Consider the following 25142-nt stretch of genomic DNA (forward strand, 5'->3'; position numbering starts at 1 on the left):
TGTACGGTGTACCATCTGAGGCTCATCCTTTTAGGAAGGACATCAGGAAACTGCAGGTGGTCAGATCAGAGGAGGATGAGCAAAGATGCTAAGAGCCTCAGTATGCCAATACCTGAAGACTGGGAGTAGGAATTAAAAGACTTCATGACATAATCGAGTGTTTCAGCATAAAAGAGGGAGAAATATGATTTGTTCAGTACCCATTCCAGAATAATAAATAAAGTCATCACTAAAAATAAGATTTGTTTGGCCTGGTTTAATGGCAGTCACAGACCTTGGAGCTAAAACACTTAAAGATGAGTTCTTGCTCTCCTGCTTCCTAATTATTTCCATCAGACTGGCCTGCATATCTTGGTGTGATGCTGGTGACCTGGAGGTGAGGGAGACAGCAAGGCCCATATGGCATTTATGTGCCAGCCTATATAGGGCCTCCTGTAACTAGGAAAAGATAGTCCTGGTGGTGTCATCACCTTCTATGGAGCCAGTCGGACTGCGGAGGATGGTGCAGCCCTCCTGATTAGGGTGTTCAGCCCTTACCATCTACTGGGTTTTATGTGCCAAGAAAAGATAGATGTTGATTTACCCTTGCTGTTAGACGATAGGCCTGTAGATTGGCTTTGGATAGGTAGGTCAGTGAGGAGATTCCTTCCTCCTGAATTCTCTGACTAGTGTTTCTACTCTTCTATTCTAAAGCCTTCTATTGTGCTTTTCACTCTTATGCTTTCATGTTTTAATACTGATGAGACAAGGGGAGAAAACATCCTGGATAGAGGTGAGGCCTGTCTTATGCAGAGCTAATGAGGCCAGTGGAGTGTTAGAGAAGGTCAGTCCTGTGAGCTTTTCCCCAGGTGTTCCTTTTTGGGCCCTTCTCCTTCCCTCCTACTTTAAAGCTCATTCTGTCTGAGTCTATTTAGGGTTGTCTGGCTTGCCTTCCACCTGGTGGGCATTGGGGGCTGGAATGGGAAGCTTCCAGAAATCTGATGGCTTTTCTCTGTTGGATTATTTCCAAAAACAGCACCTGTCTCATTGGTTGTGCCCAAATGCTTCAGTTCTAAGTCCCTTCTTGTGGCTTTCCCAGAGGAATACATTTCAGTATAGATTATTCAGCACCATCTTGTCAACCTGTGGGCATTTCCCACCAGCCACTTAGTAGTAATGTTGACAAGCTACTATGCTACTCACCACCACTCCAGCCCTGTGGGGGAGTCCATTTTATCAGACTAATAGTAGAAAATGGCAGAACCTGGATGCAGGAGAGGGAGTGTAAATGGTTTGGTAATTTGAAATTAAAGGTTAATGCTTTGAAATCTGGTAATGGGCAGCCCCAGGGTGAACAGTGCACACTGCTGTAAGACTTAATCCTGGTTGCTATGGAAACCATCTCAGGAATCCCCCACCCCTTTCAAACAGATTTGACTGGGTTTAAAAAATAAATAAATAGAACCATTCTTCATCATTGAAAAGCTGTTTGCCCCCTTCCCCAAACTCCAGGCCATTGCTTACCTTGAGTTTCTTTCAAAAGTTTTCCTGAGGCTTCACCAGTCAGATGGGCTGGATCTGTTAGAGTTTGGGCCTGGCTCTTTGTGTGGAATTTGAATGAATAGCACTAACATGGGAACTAGAAGACACTAGGTGTCCAATGTGGGCAGCATGTGCAAGCTCACTCTCCTGCTGGCCTTGAGGAGGCGTCGTAGTTTCAGTCCTGGCGCTGGACAGGGCCACTAACCACACAATGCACTTCCTCGTTGCCCATGCGTGGGGGGCTCTGAGGAAGCCCAAGGAGCTGCTTTTCATCTCAGTGCTGTGGAGTGTTCCCACATTCTGCTGCAGGGCTGCCAAGCACCAGCCTATGAGGAGCAAGAACAATCCACAGAAGTTCCTTTCATGTTTGGAAGGCATTTGAGACACAATTGCATTCTCTCCATCATTTTATTTCATCATTAGAGCTTTTTCCAATTTACTTAAATGACCCTTTAAATCTAGACCTTGTAAGTTTTTGGGCTTTTTTTAACCAAAGCTTCTTCACCCTTTGCCTATGATGAAGTAAATGAGATCTACATCTCATTTGGCTCCCTGCAAGATTAGCTTATAGGCTTCTAAAGTCGGCTTTGGAGAAAACTTTCTATTCAAGCTTTCTGGATTCCCTGTAGCTTTTCCTTATTATACTTATTATACTCTGGAATGCTTTTACAATAGCATTCCTCAGTAAACCCTCGTAACTCCTATGCTTACCTTTACTATATGTAGGAAAATATTTAAATTGACTGGTTAGTCTGCGGCTGGTGGAGAAGTTCCCATTTCCCTGCCCTTGTGTGCCTCCTTTTCCTGAGCTTGTACATCTGCTAGTGATTTTTCTAGGGTTAATTTGGGTGTTTTTATTTTTAAATTGGAACATGGTGTCTGTCTCTTCTCTGTGTGTGTTTTGGATGCAGCCCCTGTGCTAGGCATGCGGTTATTAACTCCACTGATATACCAGTTCGCTCATTAGCATTTGCATTTTAAATTACAAGCTAGAGCAGACGACATTTATGCTATATTTGTACCATTGCCTTCTTCATGAATGATGTCGTATGTGCAGGGAATGCAGAAATAACTCTTCTAAGGCCCTGATGTATTTTAGTCTCTTTTTTAGCAAACTGCTATTTCTTTTTTACTCTTGATTCTCATTGTTTGATAGGGAGTTTTTTTTTTTTTTTTTTTTTTTTTAATTTTCCAAGTTTAGACCTATTTGTGAGTGCTACTGATTGGGAAGTGCTAACGACAGACCAGCCCTTCACATCAAAATAGGCATATTGCGTAGAGTGGCCATTTTTCCCTTTCACGTGGTGCTCCTTGTAAGCAGCCTGCCTTGATTTGAGAGGAGGGAGTTTTTTCCTCCACAGTTGGGTGGGTGGGAAGACATGGTAACAGATACTTGTTCTTGCTAGTATTCTTGCTCACATCCCTCTTTTTTGTAGTTGACTAGTCAGTGGTTATTTAATACCTGTTAATTGCTTGACACTGCAAGAGGAAAAAAGGAAATAGTGTATGCTTTCAAGGATCTTATTTTTGACAAGCATTTATATTGCACCGCAGTGCCGTGTATACTTAAATATTAACATTGAGTGTAAAATACCAAGTTAGAGGTGGGTCTTTTAAGTGAGATTTGCGAGGAGTGAAGGTCTCGTGGAGCAGCCGTTGCTCTTGGCAGATGGTACAGTAGCTTCAGCATCTGCATCTCAAGAACCGAATCAGAAATGCACAGTCATAGATCATGGATCTGTGATTGGAGCCTTCCTAGGCTTGCCTCACTGTGCCTAACATAGTGTCTGGTTTCTAGCAGCAGGATGGGGGCAGAAAGCGAGCTCTGTTAGTTAGGTCTGTGTTCGTGCCATTTTGCTTTCCTCTGTGAGCTCTAATTTTGGTTCTGAGTTCTGTTGCAGAATTTCTTCCTGTTGGTGAATGCTAACTTTTAAAACATAACATGAAAAATACAGGGAAGTCGTACTGGAAGTAAATGTGCATTGTTGATAGGCAAGCACAAATTCTGCAGTTGATAGAAACTGTTTTTATTTCCCCACTTTCTCCCTAAAGGTTTTCTGTGATATAATCTTCATTCTTCTACTAGCTGTTGGAATAACCAATACACGAAGAGTTGCATTTGATGCTGATAATCCAAGTACAGATGATACATTAATTCAGAACCTGATCCCTTTAAGGAGTCTCATTGCTGCACATGGCATATTATATGTTAATAATATGGGGTAATAGCATGCTGAGCCTCTTACATGGATCCATTTCATGCTAGGAGGTTGGCCTCACAGTGAACATTGCCATATCATACTCACTCCTTATTCCCCTAAAGAATAGATCTTACTATTGGAATAAGTGCTGGGGGGTTGGTAGCTTCGGTTCCTTCAACATAGTAGCACTTGAGCTGTGCCACTTCACAATCCAGTTCTACTTCATGTTGGATACGGCTTTGTATATTTCTTTTGATTCTATTAATTATTGTAATAATTTCTTACCTGGAATCTATTGATTCATAGTTTCTAAGAAATCATACACAGCACATCAGAGCTCCAAGTGGGGTCCAAACTCATGTGAAGGGGTCCTTAGTTCCCACCTCACCTCAGTCTTCACATTAGTTTGTTTTCCATAAATAAAAGTACTCATGAAATTCTTTTGAAAAATCTATGGGCAAGAGGACAAAACAAAATTGATAAAGAATTGTTACCTGTCTGTATTTCTCCTATGAACATGGTCCATTTTGGGCCCATTGTTGCTGTGCCCTTCTGTGGCTTCCATAAAATCCAGGCTCCAGACATAGGCCTTTGTGCCTCAGTCTTTAGCTTCTTTTGGTCTGTGTGCCTGTTACCTGGCAAAGTTGTTCTCTAGAAACTAGTCAGCTGTGCCTACAAGGGCAAGTCTAGATCTCATGGAGGAGATGAGTGGAACCGTAGAGACTTGGGAGAGGTGAGGCAGAACAGGAGGTGCCATTGGCTGGCGTTACCTGTGCAATCAGATGAAGGTACATTTGGATGGTGTGGCAGCAGGCACCTAGATGGCACTCGGCACGTTCATTCAGTAACGTTTAGAAATGCTCCTTAACAATGCTGATGAAAGCAGTTTTGACAACTCACTAAAGAGCCGTGGAATCCCACAGAATTTGTTTCATTTTTTCATTACATTTGTTAACCCATTGGAGGACTGATTGCTGCCAGTCACTCCTCATCCTGCTGAGCTGGTGCTCCAGAGGAGGGCGGATGTGGCTTGACTGCGTTGCCTCAGCTGCCAAGCCATCCAGCCCTCTTGCAGTTCTCTGCACCTACCTCCACTATGCCATTGGCTCCTGAAGGAAACCTTGAATTAAGTGGGTTAGAAATAAACTGCTTGAATGCATTTGTGCAGATAGCTTCTCTCACCAGCTATCTGAAGTGCTTTTTGAAATACACGGGAGCTCTTTGTAAGCTGCTTTATAAGCTGTGAAGTCCATTGTTGCTGCTCTCTGCAGCCAGCGTGTCTCTAACCCAAGTAATGTCTACTTGGCTGTGGGCCAGGACTTGGTATTGGAAACTGGCGTAAGCAGCAAAGCCGCCCACCAGAGTCACTAGCAGCTGTTGCAAGTTGGAGGATTTGCAGAAATTGAGATTGCTGTTGCCAGATATTGGCACTTGCCTGGTGATGAATGACCGAGTCTGTGCAAGGGGACTCTGTATGCTTTCCTTCGGCCTTTTATTCTCAGCCCTCTATTGTGGCGCCTGCTCAATGGCCCCGTTGTGGAGGAGGGCGGCTGAATGGAGGGGTGAGTGGCCTGCCTCTACTGTCATTCCCTCTCTCAGTTGGCCTAAACTGAGACATTAATAATAGCTCTTTGATCCCCTGAACTGGTTCTTGGGGCAGGAATTTCGTGGCACATAGCACAAATGCCAACGGCTAAGAATCCAACCTTGAGAGAGTAGAGAAATGAACTTCACCTGAGAGTAAACTGAGCCCTGCATTGATTACTCTAGTGCCCTTTTGCCTTAATCCACCCATCTGCTCCAGAATAGCCAGGGAGGTAAGACCAAGACCAAAAAAGGTCTATTCTGATAATGAGTAGTGTTTATTTCTGATATGAGTGCCCAAGAATGAACTTTTCAGAGGGTAATGCCACTTTGTATAATTTCTTCTTATCACATATACCCATGCATATTCATATATGCAATGCTGAAACCAGTGTTACAGTACCATCTTCCTAGAGATTACACTGCAAAGAAACGCCTTAATTAACTGCCATCCACCCTCCTGACTACATCCCCCTCTATCACTCCCTCTGACATCACTGTCTCATCATCAGATTGTAAGATGCTTGAGGGGACCTTGTAAGGACCATGTCTATCTTGTTACCACTGAAGCCACCATAACACTGCCTAGAATAGTGCTTCACCAAGTCAGCACTCACTAGAAAGTTCTTGGATAAATGAAGGAGCACTGATGTTTCTTGGCTAACATTTTGACTCTCTTAAAATTTAGAAAGGGTGGGCGCAGTGGCTCACGCCTGTAATCCCAGCACTTTGGGAGGCCAAGGTGGGCGGATCACAAGGTCAGGAGATCGAGACCATCCTGGCTAACACGCTGAAACCCCATCTCTACTAAGAATACAAAAAATTAGCCAGGCTTGGTGGCGGGCACCTGTAGTCCCAGCTACTGGGGAGCCTGAGGCAGGAGAATGGTGTGAACCCGGGAGGCGGAGCTTGCAGTAAGCCACTGCACTTCAGCTTGGGTGACAGAGCGAGACTCTGTCTAAAAAAAAAAAAAAAAAAAAAAAATTTAGAAAACAAAATAACCCTATAGTTGCCACAGAGGAAGAGTGCTAGAGCCACAGCAGCCCTGCAGTCACACACAGAACCAAACTGGGTGTCTCTCAGGAGAACTGAATTAATGCCTAGATCTGTTTCCAAAGTAACAGAGCCTTGAACAGGTCACAGAACCTCGCCAGGCCTCAGATTTTTTTCATAGAATAAGTGGTTTGGACGAGGTTTCTCTAAGATTCATTCCATGTCTGAGTTTCTAATAATAGTTTTCACTTAATGAGTACTTACATGCTGTGGATTAACTCATTTCATCCTTACCCACAGTCCTGTGAGGCAGGCACCATTACACTACAGTCTCCATTTTGCAGATGAGAAAACTGAAGCCTGGGAAAGTTAACTCACTTACTAAATAAATAGCAGGGCATATTTTCTTGATCTCCTCATTTAGAACGCAATGCCCTAATTGACATTGAACATACTTACCTCTAGGTAACAAGGGACCTTTCTAATCTTCCCTCCATTCACTGCATCTGCGTGTGCTCTCCTGTTGGCTAGGAATCAGTCTGGTACTGCCTTTCTTTTGGGATGACCAAAACTTAAGAATGGGACAGTGGCAGTGACCCTAAGTAGGAAGTGTAGTAATGAAGGTAAGCATTTTTAGTTGTTTGGGGGTTTGGATTTGTTTTATTGGCCCCAGAGATGACACCAATAGGAACACATCTAAGATGAGAGCATGGCTAGGACATGTGATCGTAGAGCAAAAGAGAGCAGGTCAGACCTGTGGGATGGGTTTGTGAGCTGGGGCATTTATGGATAAATTAAACTTTAGCCCTGAGTAAGCAAAGTCCTAAGCCAGTTATTACTGCTCTGGCCCTTCTAATGGGCCCTATGCAACCCTTATAAATTATTCAGCTGCTTTATTAATAAAAGACCAAGCAACTTGCCTAGTGCTGGTGATACGTAAGTGTATAGCTTAGAGAGAACAGGTTAGAGAAATAGAATATTTGCCATCCACCAAGGAACCCTCTTTTCTAATATGGAGGTGAAAGGGTTAAACTGACTACCTTGAAGAGCAGAGTTTTGAGATAGAGCACATGAAACTGGCATTGAAATGTTAACAGTGTCTACTAACAAAGGGCTTTCCTCTGAGGAAGTGGCTGTTGAGATTTCCTGGACTATTGCCTCTGATACACCTTTCGCAGAATAGCATGACTATGGTGAGTAAGTGTCCCAGGAGATCCAACATTTAAGCCTCAAGTTTTTTATTTTTGTTTTTAATAATCCTTATGCCTCTTTATTTTGATATAATTTTATACTTACAGAAAAGTTACAAGAATACAATTACAAAGATCTTCCATTTACCCTTTATTACATTGTTAACATATTGCCCCACTAGCTATTTGTGTATTTTTAGAACCAGAAGATTTTGGTCAGATTGCTTCTCACATCCATAAGAACAGAAAATAATGCTTTTCCATCTCATATAGAAAACACTTTTTTCTCAAAGTTCAAGGGGTCACCATTCTTGTTTCACGATATTGTTCCAGCTTGAAAGGCGACTCATGGCAGTTGTACATCCTGGCTTTTCCAGGAAAACTTCTGCTTTCAAGTTCTCTGTTCAAATTCCAGGCCAGCTGTGAGGCCAGTGGATCTTTTGGATCAAAACTTAGCATTCTAGCAGATTTGAGTTGGGGCTTCTGTCAGGCTGAGATGTTTTCAGGGGTGAAAGAACCTAAAAGTATAATAGCATTTAAGTAATGTAGTTTACAGCCCCGTCTGGAAGCCTCTGGAAATGTGTACATCTCAGGATATTTGCATGTTTGCTGTCTGAGTTTTTCATGCTGCCCCTAGATATGACAGGAGCTTTATAATGTTATATTCTTTCAGATTTCAGGAAATAATGAGCCAGAAGTATGGCAAAATAATCCACTTCATATACACTTCGAAGCATGTTTGGATTCTGTTATTTAATGGCACTATGAGAATATCAGTGTTTTCTTGGTGAACTATAAATATTAGCTGAATGCCAACCTCCTGAATGCAGATGGACAGCACAGAGAGGGCCTTCAAGGCTGGCACTTCCCAAGACGCCAGCTACAGAGGCACGAATGGCAGCTAGTACCTGAGGACTCTGGGTGCTGGCCTCATATGTCATGGCACAGACTAAAAGGAAGACTCATTTTTTTCAACTTTGCACACTCTTACCATATTTGCGATTCCCATCCACTGAGTCGTGTGTCCTCCTGCATTTTCACTGAAATAACTACTGTGTTGGTATGTGTCCTTGTCCTCATTGATTATGTCTCTTTGACCCTCACTCAGCTCTGTTTTCCCACCCATCAGTGAATAGTATGAATTTTATGGCCAATTGTTTTATTGGCCCCAGAGATGACGAGCATTATGCCAATAATGACCCCACCATTCTTAGCTTTTGTACTTCTTTTGCCCCCATTGCTATCCATGATCCTATAAAGGACTGCAAGGGGACTGCTACTTTTTGGTACAGCAGGACACACACAGTGTAGTAGGGTTGAGGTAGGAAACCTAATTCAAGGGGAGTAAAATAGGTGAAACATGAGTTAGACATACTTTAGAGGGAAGTTGATAATGGAAAGTTTAGTGAATAAGAAATTGGAATACCTTATTTCTCATCCAGACTCTACTGATTCCTGTATGGCCTTAAAATGAAGCTCACACAGGTATCTGCCCCCATTTCTCTGATTCTCATTGTCTGTGCCTTTATCGGCTGTACCTCCCCCTCAACCCCCCATTGTTAACTCCAGACTATAGTCCTAGTATTGTCCCTGGATTATATTAAATGGTAGCTGATATTCTTTCAAGGGCTAAAATGTCATGATCTTATGAATCCTGCTCCTTACTCTCTTAACATTTTGAGTTTGAAATCAAATCAGCTGATCAGTAAATTGAGTTGATTAAATTTTTGCCCTGACATAAGTGTAATCTGTATGAGTAGATGACAGCTTAGAAGACAGTCTGTGTCTTCCCATAGTTCATCAGATAAACACTCTAATTGGATAACAGAGCTCAGTTTTAAAGTGGACTGAGCTCAAAGGTGAGCTAGCCAAGGGCTAATGCTAATGCCATCGATCCAATTCTCAGAAGAGCAATTAGGGCCCTAATGAGATGAGGACCTTGGGCTTTGGTGATAGCACCAGAGAGAAGTTGAGAAGCTATGTTGTATGGCCCTACCAACTTCTTTGGGGCAAGCTGCTTGTTTGGGATTCACCCATTGCTCAGATGTCTCCCAGATATTTGTGCAAGATCTGGACCCCTGCATAGCCCAACCCTCTTCCATTCCCAGTTCTCTTCTCGTTAGGATTATAGAATCATGGTGCTAACCATTTGATTTATCTTTGATTTGTCCTTCTTTGTCAGGTGCTCATTTTTAAGGCTACAGGTTTAAACACATAAACTGAGAAATAAGTTTCAAGTTCTGTTAGAATGCTGTTTCGCCCACTTCACACATGTGGTATATTAAGGGTTCACCTTTAGCAACAGCCAATTAGTAATTGCCAATACTGCTTATGTGCCGTGTGGGATTCTTAACAGTTGCTATGAGAACCTTAGCTTTTGCATTCCCTGACTCATTTTACATGAACAATGCAAATGTGAAGAGATTTGAAGGGGAGGGATGAGAAGACAGGGAGCTGGCAAATAAATGAAGCCCTATTCGCTCTTAAATCACTTTGAATGGTAAGTTCTCGGTGCTCATTCTGTTCTTCCACCTCAGGCTCTCTCATACACGTTTGTTTTCCCTGAACCCTTAAGAAAAAAGTAAAATAGTTTGACCTTTATTTGCATCAAACTTAAAAGCAGTTCAAGTTCAATACTTAGCAAGAAGATTGCCTTTAATGAGCCAAGTTTAGAAGAGCTGGATTTTAATCTCTTAATGTTTGGAAGGAGATGAGATGTGCATACACACTGAGAAAGTAAGCTTACAGCTTTAACTATTAAATTCAAAACTGAATCACTCTCCCAGCAGCATTTAAGAACAAAAAAACTGTGTGGGTTTCTTTTGTTGTTGTTTGTTTTGGGGGGCAAAAAGCATCTCATACAGCATGTGCCTGTGTGTGAAATCTTGCATTTTGAAAAACACCCTTCCCTCAGCAGACCAGAAGTCATCTTTACTTGTTTTGAACATCACCTGAGAGCAAAATTTCTTTTCCAATCCAAGGTCCTTTGCCTTATTTGAAGCTGCCTCCCAGCTCAGGATTTGGCCCCAGCACAGGGTGAAATGTGGGTTAGATCCTCTGAAGAAGGAAAAGGTGCTTCCCTCAGCCTTTGTCAGCACTAATGGCCAGCTGTGTTTTGTGCTCTATCACTTTGTTTTGCCTTTCCCTTGTCATTTGGTGGGCCAGGCTTTATGCTGAATAGAAGATAAAGAGTGCTTATCCTCCACTCCCTTCACTCTCAGTTCTCTTTCTCTCACTGTACTTGAAAGAAAACCGGAATGCTGGGACAGAACTTCTTGATTTGCCCTTTAGAGTAGAAGCTGTAAAGAGACTGTGGTCACCAGGACCCCATGAGCTTTAGGATCCCAAGAGCTTTAGAATAGTGCTTTCCAAACTTATTGAATGGGTCTGGAGTTGGGCCAGAGAATTTGCATTTCTAGCAAGTTTCCAGGCGATGTCAATGCCGGTGATTTGCAGATCCCTCTTTTGAGAAGAAAGGTCTAGACTTCCCTCCCCCTTTTTTGTCTCTAGGTTTAGGAATTATGAAATATTCATTGCATACACAAAACGTTAGTGGCTAAGAGAACAGGTTTTGGAGCCAGTCCCCACCTAGTCTAAGTTTAGGTTCCCCAACTTGCTAGATATGTGAAACTCTCAGTTTCCGCATGAAAGAAGTGGAGAAAAAATAGTGTCATTGTGATCAGCAGATCATCCTTGTGATATGCCTCTTATCCAGTGACACAGCATTTGTATGATGCAAAGAAAGCCCTAAGTGGCCATTTTGAACCAATACTTGATACATGATTTGAATCCTGTCCACATAAATGCTATTGTCTGGGAAGGCCTTTGCCTTATGACATTTTAGGGCATATCCTTGAACCAATACTGTACATGACTTTCCCTCCCATCCATGAAATGAAAACTACAGTCCTGTTACATTCCCTTCCTCCTGCCCAGATTCGCCCTTGTTTGGTAAGAAGTTCAGAGCTCTTAGCGTGCATACTAGGCTGGTCTGTCATTGTGGCCACATCTTACAGAGATGTAATGGTAGTTGCAGATTAAATCTCAGATGTATATAGGATTACAGACTCTTGAAAAAGATTCTGGACCTCATACCCATTAGAATGGCTACTATCAAAAAACTAAAAGATAGCAAGTATGAGCAAGAACCAGTTTATTATTTTTTTTTAATCCCCAAACGTTTGATATGCAAGCAAGCACCAATTCAGAACAAATCTAGATTTGGAACCCTTGTGCACTGTTTGTGGGACTGTAACATGGCTCAGCTGCTATGGAAAGTAATATGAAGATTTCTCAAAAAAAAAAAATTAAATAGAATTACCACAGGATCCAGCAATTCTGCTTCTGGGTATATATCCAAAGGAAATGAAATCAGTATCTTGAACAGATACCTACAGTCCCCTGTTCATTGCAGCACTTATTCACAATAGCCGAGATATTCAAACAACCTAAATGGCCATCTAGAAACCAATGGATAAAGAAAATGTGGTATATACCTACAAAGGAATGTTATCTAGCCTTAGGCAAAAAAAGGAGATCCTGCCATTTGTGACAACATGGATGAACCTTTCAGGTCATTATGCTAAGTGACACAAGCCAGTCGCAGGACAGATACTGCAGGATTCCAGTTATGTGAGGTAACTAAAATAGTGACACTCATAGAAACAGAGAATAGAGTCAATGGTGGTTTTCTGGGTCTGGGAGCAGTGGGAAACAGGGAGTTGCTGCTGTTCAACAGTTCTAAAATTTCAGTTATGTGAGACAAGTAAGTTCTAGAAATCTGCTGTACAATATTGTGCCTATTGGTAAGAGTACTTTATTTAAAAATGTGTTGAGAGGGTATATCACATGTTAAGTATTGTTACATTTATATGGAAGGGGATAGGGAGAGATTCTGCTTCTTAAAAGTAATTTTTTCTTGTGAGTAAAGCCAATTTTGGGGGACAGAATGTGGTGGTCCAAAATGGGGGTTGGAAATATGAAGCTGAACTGATTAAAGAATGTGCCTGAGATCATGAGATCAGGGTCCATTGCACAAATCCTGGTCCCTGACCCCCTTTTATTAGTATGTATGGGAGCCTTAGCTAGTGACCTTAGTTGTTGTCTTGTATCATTGCAAAAGCAAAAAAAAAAAAACAAAAACAAAAAAACAAAAAAAACACTTTCTCTAGCTGAGGATCCTTTCTTCCTTTTCCTGGACTTATTTGGACCTGCATGTTGCAAAATCTACATTGCCACATAAAAAGAGCTAGTTCCTATTCATCCTTCACTTCTCAGCGTAAATACCACTTTTTCCCAGAGCAGAATAAGCCCTTCCCCCTCATGATAGGTTCTAGCTCCCTATAGTTCCCTTCCCTTACTTATTTCCTATTTAGTGGAGGCTTTCTCCAAAAGACTCTAAACTCCTTGAAGTTTTTGTGTTGCTTGTCTCTATTGTATCCTCACCTAGCAGTCCTTGTCACATAGTAGGCACTCAGTAAATGTTTGTTGAATAAGTGGAAATTTCATCTATACAGGAAAGCGATGTATATTCTTATATACAAGTTTATTGCTTAGCAGGTTTTGATCTTGATTTCTGTGGGATATCATTTCCAAGACATTAATGGATTTTTGTTTTGCAGTCATATTTGTGGCACCAATGTGCATTTCTGAGAGTCTCCTGAGAGGCTGTTCTACCTCTAGGAATGAAGACTGCACATAAATACAGATCATCACTATTTCCAAAGGGCAGACAACAGCCACAGAGGATGCAAATTGATGGAACAAGCCCAGGGAGCAGGAAGACACAAACGTCTCTGAGAAGCTGTTAGCTGTAGGCTGAAAATTAGGAACTCTGAGCTTTCTTGTATTTTTTCAGACCCCATGGCCTAGCAGCCCCAGGAGATTCCTCAGTAGATCCATCAGCCACTGAGGAAAGCAGCTGTGTTAGATTTTATGGCTGTTGGCTTTAGCTTTCTGTGCTTGTAACTCATTTTTGACATGACAGTTAACAACAATCTAGATTATTTCTGAAGTTGCTTATCAAAATTGAAAGTGTCAGATACCCAGTATTTTGAGGCCCATAATTAACATGAACATTTTTACTTAATGTAGATGCCTGTAAAACATCTTTTATGAATAGAATCTCAACCATTTTTTCATAGTATGGGCGACTGTAGCACCAGTAAGAGAAACCTACAGTCAGAAGAAAGCGGCCAACTGCAGTGGCTCACACCTGTAATCCCAGCACTTTGGGAGGCCAAGGCAGGAGGATTGCTTGATCCCAGGAGCTCGAGACCAGCCCTGGCGATATAGTGAGACCCCATCTCTACAAAAAATTTAAAAATTAGCCAGAAATGGTGGTGTGCACCTGAACTTGGGAGGCTGAAGTGGGAGGATCACTTGAGCCTGGGAGGTCAAGGCTACAGTGAGCCGTGGTCACTCCACTGCACTCCAGCCTGGGTGACAAGACCGTGTGTGTGTGTATGTGTATGTATGAAAAGGAGAAAGCATCTGTAATAGGGTGTTTGATTCCTCACCTGCCAACATCAAGATCTGCTAATGGGAGCACAGGTCTTGTCCTGGATCTCTTTTCCGTCCCCTGAACTTTTCCTCCCTTCTGTTTTACCACCCCCACACACTTCTCATTCTAAAATTCCTCTTTTAGCCTTTTTTTACTTTCAATCTCTTTTCCTCTTTATTTATCCCACCTACTCCTATTTTTCCTGCCTTTAAGTTTTTTATCCCCCAGTCCTTCCCTCTAATAGGAAAGGAGGGCAGGTATGAAGTAAACATTTGCATGTGCATATGGACCGAACCAGTTAGTCTCTGTGCTCGTGGCTTTTATATGGATTATTCACTTAATCTCCCTTAACTCTCTCAATCTGCCCTTTATTTAGTTTATTGTCATAATGATACTAATTGGGGCAGTAAAAGAAATATCAAGTAAAAAGTGAAAAGTGCTTTTGATGGAGAAATGTTTTTCCTCATTCATTCCACTAGCAATCATTTTCACTTGGATTTGAAGCTATTGGAAAACAAGTCTTGTTAATTTTCATTTATTCAGTGACTGCTTATCCAATTTGGCAATTATCACTTCCTTCTCTGGTCTCTCCTGCTGCTACTCTTAGCCTTTTCACGGTTCCTCTTCCACCGTAGGGAAGGAGAAAAGGAAGGAAATAAACTCTCAGCATTCGGTGTAGCTACTTATTTTTTAATTTGATCAGCTGATTACTGTAAGGCAGTATATAGGTTTGAGATGGACTGCATTTAGATTTGGGAAATTGAATTGGCTTTAAAAATATATATATTTGCTATCTTACAAGCTCCTCATGGGATTGTGGGCAAAGATGGACCAGCTGATTGATGCAGACTGGACAGTAGATAGGGTGGCTATGTGAGCACCTCTCAGTGAAATGAGTCTGGCAGAACCTGCTTTCCTTCCTTCCCCCCCTTACTCCAGCAAGTATTTATGGAATGCACACTGTGTTCTGGGGACACAGCAGGGAACAAAACAAAAGCCCACCTTCATTAAGCTAACAGTGGGGTTTTGTATGGAGATGCTGTACTAAAGATCTTATCTGTGGAAACATCTATCTTTACTCCCCCCAAAATGCAGACTGTAAACCTCATGACTACAGGAGCCCTTATTATTACTTGCTTTGGTAAGATAGTCCCTCCTCCATTTTTGTTTGAGTTCTGCTTCTCCTTGATTAAATAGTGGCACCGATGGTCTCTTGAAGCAGGGTTGAAAGAGACTCTGGGGAGATCATCTCATCTTTTAATTTCTTATGTCTTTGGCTTTGTGTGGAGCAGTCCTCTCTCTTTCCCTGGAAGCTCAGGCTCCATCCATGTGACCGCTCTCCAAGAGCTTTGTGTTTGTATTGGCAGAAGTTAGGATCTGGAGAGCAATATTTCTTACAGATTAATTGCCAAAGTAATTATATTGTAAAATAATATGCATGATTGATATTTAATATATCCCTCTCCAGGGAGCTGGAGAGCTTCACTGATTTGAGAAGATGAGTCAGTTGCTTGTTTAGGAGCAGAGCTTTGTATGAAAAGTCAAATTGATGGCCTGGACCTAAAGACAAAGAGCAGGTAATGGGAGGTGGATAAAGCACAGCCTCCAGAACCATAAAGGGTGTTGAACCAAGAAATCTCCCACCAGTTCCACTTCCAGAAATCACAGATCTCTGGGAGATGATGAGCAGCAGGTTCTCTTGCTGAGACGCATGTCTTGTTTAGAATGAGTGTCCCTGGTATCTGCAGTGGGATCCTGCCAATAAAGAATCTCCTCCCTGCCCTCTTGCTGGCACTGGTTTGAAGGATACTGCCTCAAGAGCAGTATCTGGCATCTCTGTAAAGTCTCTTCCTCTCCTTTCTTGTTGAGCAGGGCACATGCAGCTTCTCTGTGTGGGCGACGTCCACATAAGGAGAATGCCTTATTTATTTTGGGTCCATGAGCTTGCGTAATGTGCCTATTTAACACCCTCCTAAAAGCGCTTTTCAGCACATGAGCAAGTAACGAAGCCCACTAAATCCTGCCTCTTCTGGGCACACTGGGCTGTTTAAGGTTGTTCCTGCACTGTGTATTTATGGACAGGAGCTGGAGTTATGACATTTATCTCTGTTGGTTAGGGCACTGATATATATCCGCCTGCATCTCCCATGGAGAGCCGCACCTTATCTTGAGAGAGAGATGAGAGCATTCCCATAACTCATTCTGCCGAGCACTGGAACTGTCAGGGTGGGAAGCTACTTCTCTCCCCCCAGCCAGTGGAGTTGGGAGGGGGGGTGGCATGTGGTTATGCAGGGAGACTTTGGTGGTAAAATTATCTAGGATTTAAAACAGGAGAGAGAAAAATATAGCTCCTAATAAGCTCTCCTTTTGCTATCATGCTTTGTTCAACCTGCCCCCCATTCTCCTTTCTCAGGCACATCATCAGCAATCCTTGGGGTCTATAGAATCAGTTTATTCCAGTCTTTCTGCTCTGACAGGATTCTGTCTCCTAACCAGTCGTTGTCTTCTGTTCTCAAGACCCTTCTGGCCTGTCTGCCTTGTACAAGGAGACCATTCTAAGACACACAACTGCTCACATCATGCCCTGCTTACAACTTCTCATCAGTTCCTTTGCCTTCAAAATAAGACATACATGACCTTCCATGATCTAAACCCTGTTCATCCTTCTAGCTTTGCTACCTACATTCCCCCACCTTATGCTCTTCCTGAGCAGGAGCACCTGAAGGGTCCAAAACTAGTCTTACTGGCCTCAGGCATCTAACCCATTCTGCTCTCTACTTGGAATGCCTGTTGCCTTCCCTCTTTTTATCATCACCTCCCGGAACCTGGTGTAAGTAAGTATATGGCTCCAAAGAAACCTCAGCTTAGCATACATGTCTCTCTTCCTCTAGCCTGTGTTCCTGGTTTATCTCCATATGCCGATTCCTCAGCATAATGCCTAACTTGTAGCAGATGTTGCATCTATGTATGCCGAATGAACAGAGATTGTCATGTAGTGATCTCCCGCCAGGTCTCTGCTCCCATCTCCTTGCTGTATGACCATACCTGCTCCCTGAAATCCAGAGCCCTAGTATGTCACTTGCTCCAATTGCCCCTGCATTTATAGCAGGACTGTGGCAGATACATCTGGATACTTTGTCTCCGGGAGCAAGTCCATGTTGAGGACGGTGGTGCACTTGGTAAATCAGATTAAATACTCCTTTAATACTTAATTAACTCTCTTTAGCTCACTCCAGGCAGAAAGCATCTGCATAAAGGTGAGGTGAGGTTACAGAACATCTCTGGAAGTTCATGTGAGAAAGAAGAGACAGGGCTGGAGTGGTCAGGAGAGGCTCGACTGAGGGCCTAGAGCTTCTGCAGACCCCTAAGGCCTCTTTCCTGCACTGTCAATGATTATTATTGGCCTACTGCTGAGTTCCAAGAACAGGAGCAAGCTACAGTTTAGGGCACATTATCTCTTAGTTATCCCAGGCCTCAGTGCTATGGTTGGGGTAGTTTCATATGTGTTTACACATCTGCACATGTGCATGTATGCATAATTTTTTGCTACCTTCTTCCTTGACACTCTCTTATTTATTTTATTGGATATTACTTATCATCTTCTATCACACTGTATAATATACTTGCTTATTTTATTATCTTTCCCCCTCTTCAGAATATAAAGTTCATGGAGACAGAGATTCTTGTCTGTTTCAGTCCCTGTCATATCCTCAGCACCTAGAACACTGCCTAGATCAGAGTGGGCATTTAATCAATAGAGACCGTTTCCCTAAACAGAAAAATCCTGATAGGCCATCTAAGAAACCTAGTATTTACCAGTCTACTATTCAATGTTCTGTGGCCAGTAGAACAGCAAATTATTAAGTTGCATGATCCTATATTTCTGGCCCTGGGTCTCCAAGAAGATAGGTCCAAGAACAGTTTTTCTTCAAAGGTATCTTGTTATGTTGTCCCTGCTGCTTCTGAACCATGGGAATAGCAAAATGACAATGTTAGCACCATGTTGGCATCATTTGGAACTAGTAAAGCAGCCTGGTTGGCATTTCACTAACTAATGTCCTCTCCTGCAGAGGTTCTCAGCATGCTGATGAGAACCGGGCCCTGTGTAGGTTGTAGCCAGTTAGATGGCCCTATCATTGTGGGGGTGTTTCTGATGAATTGAAACTCATTCCCTCATCTTGTTCTGCTGCTGCCACAACTGCCATCCTGTTGATTCAAAAGAGACTGAGAATATGACCGTCTGAGTTTCAGTGTCTGACATTGTGTTTCTTGGAAGGCTGTTGTTTCTATTCCACTTGTTATGTACCTTTTAAATAGCAAAAAGTTATACCCTTGCCTTGCTAGCTTTGGCTATACAGTAGATATTCTGGGTCTTCCAGAGCAGGATTTCTCAGGATTCTTAGACTAAGAGTTGTGTGATAATAATGATGGCTGCAGTTATTTTATTTATTTATTTATTTATTTATTTATTTATTTATTTATTTTTCGTGAGATGGAGTTTCACTCTTGCCATCCAGGCTGGAGTGCAGTGGCTACATCTTGGCTCAGTGCAACCTCTACTTCCCAGGTTCAAGCAATTCCCCTGCCTCAGCCTCCCAAGTAGCTGGGATTACAGACACGAGCCACCACACCCAGCTAATTTTTTTGTATTTTTAGTAGAAATGGGGTTTCACCATGTTGGCCAGGCTGATCTCAAACTCCTTACCTCAAGCGATCCACCTGCCTCGGCCTCCCAAAGCGCTGGGGTTACAGGCGTGAGCCGCTGCACCCAGCCTAGCTGCAGTTAATTGAGCTGTGATCACCAAGTGTTCAGCTATTTCTTCAGCTCATGCCAGGGTCCGTGTTGAAGGCTAGGGAGCACGAGGATACAAAGTGAACTATGTGAACCAAAAGGCCAGTAGAATCTGCTGAAAACTGAGTAGTACAGGGCCAACCCAGATCCAAGATTCAGGTCAGCCTTTGGGAGCTTCTTCCCTGTCAAATCTCACTGGTCCCTGCTACCTAGTGATTTAGGATGAATCACTCTTCTGAATTATGTTAGTAGGCACTTAATGTTTACCGATGCTGTTACATGCTTCATAGTAAATTATATAATTTAATACATATAATAACCCTATTTTTATTTTCACTGTTAACCTTATTTTGCTGGTGAGGATACTTTGTCCAGTCATCTGTGTCCATGTAACTATTCAGGGCCTGGACTGCAAAGCCATGCATGGTGGCCCTGACATGCGCAGAACTAGGGCTAGCCTGAGCCACTTTGCTCCACCTTTGAGTGTCAGGATTGGCAAGAATGTTTAAATGGAGTCATGTAAGGCTAGAGTCCAGGTTCCTAGCAGGGATTTGAGCTTCTGTGTGAAGGCATGTGAAACCCCTGGATAAATGTGACACATCTTAGCTTGACCATTTTACCTCACTTTCATTCATGCTTATGTCCAGAGTGCTGTCCCTTATGGAACTCTGCCTGCTCCATTTCGAAAGAGGTAAGCGGGGCTCTCTTGCCTTCCCCCAGGCGTCTGTAGAATACATAGAGAGAGGAGAACTGCAGCAGAGTAAACCACTAGACAACTTTTGGGAAGCATTAGGTATGAGTACCCAAGTAGAAGCAGTGACTTCTCTGTCCCCTGAATTCTCTGCACACATAGAAAGTGTGACCTGAGATGAGAGTTGAGGGTACAGGGATGATGAGAGCACGCAGCATGCTGGCAGGTTCACTGATTGCTGCTCTTATTACAGTTCTAAGGCAGTGTTAAATTAGCCAATTAATAAAAATGAACACACCATTGGAAGCTACATTTGTGTGGGGCTTTTTGTTGTTGTTGTTAAACTGGCTAATTTAACACCATCCTAGAGTGGTAGTGATGGTAATAGCAGCAGCCCACAAGTTCAGAAGAAGGTGGGGGTGATTCCCTCCTGAGCTTTCCCAGGCATTGCTCCATGCTCTATGTCTTTACTCTGTGAGCAAATGGGATAAACAATAGCTAGACGTCCGCTGGCAGTCTTGGGACTCTGCAGTGCACTAGCCAGATCCCCATCATCATTGCTATACCACTTAGGAATGTTTCCCTGGCAGACTGCATTGCAGTCATTTTTATATACACATTCCCACACATGTAGCTGTCTATGTATTTCTTCATCCCTGGATACCATTCTAACAGTGGCTTTCCATTTGACTCAGAATGCAAGCTGGGTTCTTACCATGGCCTGCAAGTGCCTGCAGGTGTGGCTTCTCTTCCCTGTTCTTTGTTTCCTCTCTCTGACCTCATCTCCTGCTCCTCCCACTTCACTGCCTCTACTCATGTGTTGGGGCCTTTGCACTCTCTTCTGGTTATCCTTATGGTTCAGTCCTTCTACTACTTCACATCTTTGGTCAAATGCTACTTTCTCAATAAATGTTTCCCTAACCCTCCTCTTTAAAATCACGAAACTGCCCCATCCCCTCTCCCTCTTCCATAGCACTGTCCACTGTCTAACATAGTATGCATTTTACTGGCTTGTCTGTCTCTCTCCACCAGGATGTTCAATTGTGAGAAGGTGAGGATTTTGGTCTGTTTTGTTCATTGCTATGTATATCTCCCCAGCATGTAGAACAATGCCTGGCACGTGGTAGGTACTTGATACATATTTGTTGAATGAATGGACTCTAGTAGTCATGGTATTCCCGTATGATATGGAAATCTATGTTGTATCCGTTTTCATTTCGCTCATTACTGGGTAAACATCACCCAGCAGAAGAGTTCATTGATGTTCCGTCTGGTTCCCCTGTTGCCTCTCATCTGCTATCTATTCTCGCCCAGGTGGAAAAGAAGGAAGTGGAAACAGATCTGTTCTTCCAGCTGCTGGCCATTCGTCCTCTGGAACTTCCTGGGTGGCAAGATCAATCTAGCAGCACCTCTGCTTCTGTCGCTGCTTTCCCAGGCTCACATTACAATATGTAGGCCAATATTATCGTTGCTGTCACAGACACCTTGTTTTTCTTAAGCTTTTAGAATGGATTCTCACTACTAATTTCCTAGCACCATGGTGGGCATAGGCAGTACCTAAGACAGATAGTAGGTGCATTGTGTGGGACTGCCCGCATTCGCTTTATTGGTCCTTCCTCACTAAATGCCATTAGCAGCGCACCGTCCCACCCCAGCTATTGCCCCAACCAAAAATGACACCCAGCCCACACACAACGTACACATTAGAAAACACTCTTTGGAGGTTGATACTGTTCCTCCTTGCGGATCACGAATCTCTGCTAGAAGAAAGAAAGCATTGAATTCCAGTCATCTAGAAAAAGGTGGAGTGCGGAAGTTTTGCTGAGCATTGAGTCTCCACCTGAGGTTAAGTAATGATGAATAATTAATAAAGTGCAATCAGCCTGGTCATATGAGTTTTTCCATTCAGATGTATTCTATAGCCCTAGGCTCATCAGTAGCTGAGAAAATAGACATTAAATCTGTATCCACCATGATTCCTTGTGTTGATTCCTTTGTGTTCCTCCATTAGGAAGAACAAATGGACCAGGTTGCAATCTGTATTCAGATCTCCTCTGTATTATATTTTAGGAGAGAGATTAGGACCAGACTGAGAGTCTTTAAGGGATTATATCAGGTGCTGCAGTGCTACGGTGAAATTGGAATGAAAACTCAACTTCTGTGAGATTCAGTACTTTTCTGCCAGCTGCCCAGAAACATCCTGGGATGAAGCTTAGGGGAATCCCAAGAGAAGTTTGGTCTTGGGAGAAGAGTTTTTTAGTACCAAATATGTCCTTTCCTCTCCACCCGGATTTGGGAGGTGTAGGCACATCTCTGGCAGAGGGTGCCTCAAACCCTAACAAAGTCAGCTTTCCTTCTTCCTGGCAAGAGAGGGCATTAATTAAATACTTAAGCACTATCATTCTGGACAGTGTAAATTCACTCGTATGTGGGTCCACTGTAGGTTTTTCCACAGCCCTAGCATTTTATCCTGATTGTTACTAAATGTGTAAATAATGTAAAATACATATATACCTGCTTCACAAAATTAAAACTACAGTACTTGTTTAACTTAGGAAGATCTAGTTGTAATATATTACATAAGTGTATTTTCTAAAAGAATCAATGAGAATTTTTTTCATACAGTAACTACAAATGGTGTTTACTTACATATTTTCTTCTTTACAAATAAAGCTGTATCATAGTAAGATCTAGATCCAGGCATCTTCATTCTGAACCACTTGAAAAGCAAGCTGAAACTTGAGAACAGAAGAAACCTAGAATGATAGCACAACAAATAAAATTAAATTCTTTGATTAAGTGTTTGCCACTGTAAAAAAACACGTGCAAAAGCACTCATTTTCAAGAGAAGAGGGAAGAAAGCAGAACCTAAAACCAAAACAACCAAAATTTAAATACTACTTTTGCTGTGTGAAATTGTCTAATCAGCCTCATTTTCTTCTATTGCCGTCATCAGCTTCTGTTTGTTCTGATGCTTCATTTTTAGTATCGTTATGGGCTTATGAAAGCAGAAAGATTGCCTGAGTTGGAACAAGCTTTTCTACCATTTCCTATGTGTCCATTCTCAACCAGAATAAATCAGTGCAAATGCCAGTGTCCGCTCCCTCACCAGACCTTTGAGACCTAGTTGGAAGAAAAAGGGTATATTTTATCAAGCTACATGAAAATCAACAGGACAACCTCCTGCAACAACAGAATTGCCCTTTGTTGGCCGAAGCACCTCTTATCCTTACCTGTGCTAGTTGATTGGCCTGAATGCTCTCAGCACCTGCCCTGGGCGTAACATCATCTTATGCTATAAGCATCCTAAGATCATATTGCACAACTCTTAGAAATGAGTGAGAGAATTTAAAGGTAGAACAGCTACATTGGTACACATAATTTATGCCTTTTCTTGCTGTTACTAAAAAGAAAAAGTAATTCCAGAGAGTTCTAATATAAAGCTGAGGAACTCTTTGCATAAGGGAGTATGATGTATTCTCTCTCTGCTTGGAATTGTTGTGCTGGAAGGAAGATGGGGAAAGGGAATGAATATAGTCAAATAAATTAAGCCTTGAAACCCAAATAGTGCTGTGTAAGCAAACTGACTGCAAATCAAACAGAGGAGTGTTAGCTAAAGAATACATGATCTTGGTTGAGACTGAACAAAACCAGGTTCTTTGTATGTACGTATATATTTCTCTGGATGCGTGCAGAGTTGTTGCATTTCCACTCCCTTAATCTCGGACATCTTTGGCAAAATGTGTTATCTATCCATGAAGAAGAAAACTGAAGAGTGTATTTCCCCCAAATGGCAAAGCGTAGGCTTTATCAAATGTAGACACGCCTGTTGGCAGCAGAAAGCAGGATGTGTATGGCTTTTCTGTCTTTAGGAATGCCCATGTTTCCTATATTTCTTACCATTTTTCTGGCTAGCATATAAATCTGGAAGGTTAGGTTATGGTGTAGGTCATAACCATCAGGCCCAGTCTATTATCCTTCCCTACTCTGCAGGCAGCTCTGACACCATTTCTAGAGCAGGCATTGAAAACTATCCAACTGTCTGGTTTTGTAGATGAGGAAACAGCATAAAGAAATGGAGTGGCATTGTCATAGTTACAGACCGTGTCAGTGGCAAAGCAGAGGCTTTATCCACTGGACTTTCAGCTCTACAACTTGCAATCAGGCATAACATGTTCTTAACTTGCCTTTTTGAACAGACACCTCTCAGAGCCAAAGCTTCTCTAAGCATCAGTTCAAATGACTCCATAATCTCTTAGAGTCTGTAAAAAACTTGAGAGTAGAACATATTTTCTTCCTTCTTAGAACCTCAAGTCAAATCAACAATTACTTTATAGTTTATTGTGATGATTGCATTCTGTTTGATCTATTTTTCTCTAAGTTGTTAAACAGCCTTTGGCCAAAATCATTATGTTCTGACCTGAACAGGGAGATTGGAGCAGCTCTATTTTAAGCTGTGTGAAAATGCAAAGTATGGGCAGGGTGCAGCAAGTTGTTCACTTTGGATGGAATGTGGATGGTGGCTGAGTACCCAGAGATACGACTGGAGCAGCATATTTCTAACGGGGCACTAGTGGCATCTGGGTGGAACATTTCCTCCTTGTGGAGGACTTGCCGTGAATTGCAGGATGTTTACCCCTTAGCTTCCCTTCCCAAATCCCGTAGCACCCTTCTGCAATCAGAAACACCGAGAACCTCAGTCAGTCACCCTCGGTTTTCCCCATGCTCCCAGTGGGTGTTGCACAGTCATTAGATCTGTTGGTTGGTCAGAGTGCTGGAGAAGGCAGAAGGTCGAAACGGAGGCAATACTGAAAACATAGTTCTCCTGGTTTAGGAGCTAGCACTCTCCTTCTCAGTAGGATCAGTATTTATTGACATGGAATCCAGAGAGAAAACTCTAATGCCACTTTGATGCTTCATGCACAAGTTTGTGACAGGGATGGGGGTGGTGGGAGAAAATGTGTTTGCTGAAATCACGATGGAGCAAATCAGCAAGGAATGTAATTTCTGCTTTCATGTAACTATCACTTGTTGCCATCCATGCTGTATCTTTCAGGGAGCATGAATAAGTACGGCTTGATGTACTCCTTTTCTGATTTCCCAGCTGTTGTCTGTTCTTCATGCTTCACAAACTTCAGCCAGAAACACATCCTAAGATCTAGGAGATGCAGGCCCTTTCTTCCTACTCAGCACCCTACCCCTGCTGGCTTATCCTCACTCCTGCCATGCTCTTTAGAATCCAAAGTATTCTCTAATTGTGTTGTATATATTTATCCATATTCAGTTTTTCTTGATGTACCCTGCTTTTACATTAGGATACGGTTACCGTGCATTTGCCAGGAAACTATAGTTCCTAAAAAATATTTCCAAGAGGTTATCTGTTGAAGTTAGTGAGGTCATTAGCTCTCTCATCACCAGTGTGGCCACCCTAAAGCCCTGGCTTGGACCATGATTAAATATGCTAAAACTCATCAGGAAGATTATCCTCCATAAGTATTAATTTATATAATAACAGATACTTCTCAGATGTTTTCCTATATGTAATTCCCCCTGGATGCTTATTACAATACTGTGGGGTAGGAAGGGTTGCTGTTACCACCATTTAACAAGTGAGAACACTAAGGCTCTGTGAGGTTATTAGTTGGCCAGGGTCACACAGCTTAATTAG

General features: G+C 42.4%; 1 protein-coding gene and 1 long non-coding RNA gene across 6 annotated transcripts in view; both read left to right on the forward strand.

The window, feature by feature from the left end:
• SND1 (staphylococcal nuclease and tudor domain containing 1) overlaps nucleotides 1-25142 on the forward strand; it is a 439060-nt gene that overhangs the window by 287785 nt on the left and 126133 nt on the right. The window lies entirely within an intron of this gene.
• On the forward strand, nucleotides 1997-22169 carry LOC144339922 (uncharacterized). Its single transcript, XR_013415515.1, has 2 exons — nucleotides 1997-6922; nucleotides 8163-22169. It is a non-coding gene; the product is annotated as an uncharacterized LOC144339922 (long non-coding RNA).

Source organism: Macaca mulatta, chromosome 3 (assembly GCF_049350105.2).
Source record: "Macaca mulatta isolate MMU2019108-1 chromosome 3, T2T-MMU8v2.0, whole genome shotgun sequence".
NCBI lineage: Eukaryota > Metazoa > Chordata > Mammalia > Primates > Cercopithecidae > Macaca > Macaca mulatta.